Raw genomic sequence first — 2,658 nt, 5'->3', positions numbered from 1 at the left:
TTCTGTTAACCTTGAAATCTGCTTTCCATTTCACTCCTTTCTCACTCACCTGAACATTGTGGTCAAGTGAAGTGTGATATGGAGGGACTCTTTAGATGGAGAAGAAAGGCTAGGAACTCATTCCTTTTAGTTAAATGGGGGTTTAGGGTGGGAATAGGTTAGAGTGGGGGAGAGGGGAGGGAGACTTACTTAATGAAAAATCATTAAAACACTGTCTCTCATTCATGAAATGAGCCACTTAGTTCCTATTTAATACTGTTTTAGTTTAAAAAGATATAGACATGTTTTTTTTTTTTTTTGATGAACTCTGATCATATTTAGTCATTTTGACCAATGGAATTCCTTCGAAGCAATTTGAGGCAAACAGTATCACCCTCCTTACTCCTTGGGATGGGAATTCAATGTAGTATTCACAGTATAATTTGAAAAGAATAAAATAGTCCTCCCAAACCAAGGATGTGTCAGGAAATGAAGGGTTACTTCTTTAGCAGATCATTCCAGTTAAATCATATAGGGGGCTTTTCTGTTCCCTCTATTTCAGGTTTGGCTGGTTGGTCTCTTTGTTGTCCGTGTGGACACTGAAAGTGCATCCAGAGCAGTGATGATACTGTGAAAATGGGGTGTGGGTGTTCATGAGGGCATGGGGGATGAGTCCCAAGAAACTTCTTCTGGAGGAGGAGAAGAGAAGGAAATCATGTGACTCTTGCCAATGTACTGAGGGGCAGGGGCCAACATCTGGTGGAAGATTTCCAGAAGACAGAAGGAGACATGGCGAAAATTCCTTTACAGCAACTTTACATACTTTGGGCTCAGAGCTCCAGAACTCTGTGGGTTCAGCTGTATGTTTACCCTGGAGGTCCAGTGACATGGAAAACTATTTTGGAGTGTGTCTTTTAAGACAGCATCAAAGTTCTCAAGATACCCTGCAAAACCTGACCCTGTAAGACCTGATCTTGTCATGACCATGGATATTTTTCTGCCTCCAGTTGGGGTCCACTGGCGTATGCCTGGGGACCTTGAAGAACAGCTTTACTGCTGCCTTTACAATTTGTTCAGTGCTTCAATTTACTCCGATGTTAAAGGAGTATAGGTTTTAGAAGCAGTTAAAATAGATCTGGTTCAAGTCCCATTTCTAGTTGGCCTTAGGCAAATCACTGACTTTCTAAGACTCTACTCTTCAACTATAAAATGGCGGTAACGATCATAATTGTTTGTCGCTATGGTATAAACTCCATCAGGGCATGGCCCAAGTGTGTCTTTTGTTTTTTTCTGCTTGTCCCTGGCACTAGTACCATACCTGACAAATGATGTTTATTGCCTTATAAATAATGTATAAAGATTAAACTGGGGGTGCCTGGGTGGCTCAGTGGGTTAAGCATCTGCCTTCAACTCAGGTCATGATCTCTGGGTCCTGGGATCAAGTCCCACATTGGGCTTTCTGCTCAGTGGGGAGTCTGCTTCTCCCTCTCCCTCTGTGCTCTCTCTCTCTCTCTCTCTTGCCCTCTCTCAAGTAAATAAATAAAAATTAAAAAAAAAATGCCCCAAGAAGGGAGAGAATACTGTAACACAAATTTAGACCCACTACCCGGGGATAAGGTGCTATAAAATTTGAGAGCCTTCTAACTTCCACCATTTTCCTGTTTTGGAATATTTTAGCTTGTAATGAAATGTACAGTGTTCTGCCTCCCACTTTTATGTATAGAAAGAAGTCTTCTTTAATTTTTTTTGTGATGTGGGGAGGGGAATCCTATGATTCCAGACAGAAAATATTGTACTTTGGTCGACTTTGAAATGGGCTTCCATTCCATGAATATAATTAATCCAAAGAAGGTCAAACTCATTAGAACTTGGGTGACAAAGAACTCTTGAATTTATACTGGCTCATGTGCTGCATCACCAGCCTCTTGGCACACAGAGTTCTTTAATCCAAGTTACTAGATTGGATTTGATAATGATAGAGCTAGAGAATTTTATGAAGAGCAATGGCAAAAAATAAATTTAAAAAATGGAAAAATTTGATCTTTGGTAAAAAAATGGTTTTATTTTCTGATGGGAAAAATAAGTTTACTAAAGATGAATCACACTTTAGATTTCTCTTACTCACTCTGAACAGAACCAAAGTAGAAATGTTAATAGGGAAGTCCATTTTCACTATTAGTATGAGCCAAGAAATGGTTTAAAAACAGTGGTTGGAGCAATGCTTTTACAGTTTCAGATATGATAATCATGAAGAAAACAATGTCATTTGCTGCTATTATTGTAAGAGTCTGATAATTAATAGTATTTCTATAATTTTTGATTGTGAGCTCACTTATTTTGGGCTGAGCATGCCAAGTTAAAGAGACCAAGTGTACATTATATTCTGTGTATTCAGTGGTAAAATTACTGAACTACCATGTGCCTATTTTTAATTTGTGCTTCAGTATTTGTCTTTCAGAGCAAGTATACTTGACTTTTGGTCATGAATCTGGAGAAAATTTGCTATTTAAAAATGGTGTGGGATAAATCTTTTTTTTTTTTCATAAATCTCCAGTTTAGCTTTTTAAAAAAGAAAGCAAACTTTCATATATTAGTTTTATTTCAAGCAAGGTTCACTCCTGGTTTGTTTACTTTCTTTCAATCACAATTTCTCATCAAACCAACGGTTTATAGCTCTAG

The sequence above is a fragment of the Callorhinus ursinus genome, unplaced genomic scaffold (genome assembly GCF_003265705.2).
Source record: "Callorhinus ursinus isolate GAN/ISIS: 27379988/994484 unplaced genomic scaffold, GSC_fseal_2.0 scaffold2, whole genome shotgun sequence".
Taxonomy (NCBI): domain Eukaryota; kingdom Metazoa; phylum Chordata; class Mammalia; order Carnivora; family Otariidae; genus Callorhinus; species Callorhinus ursinus.
Note: the sequence above shows the minus strand (reverse complement) of the source record.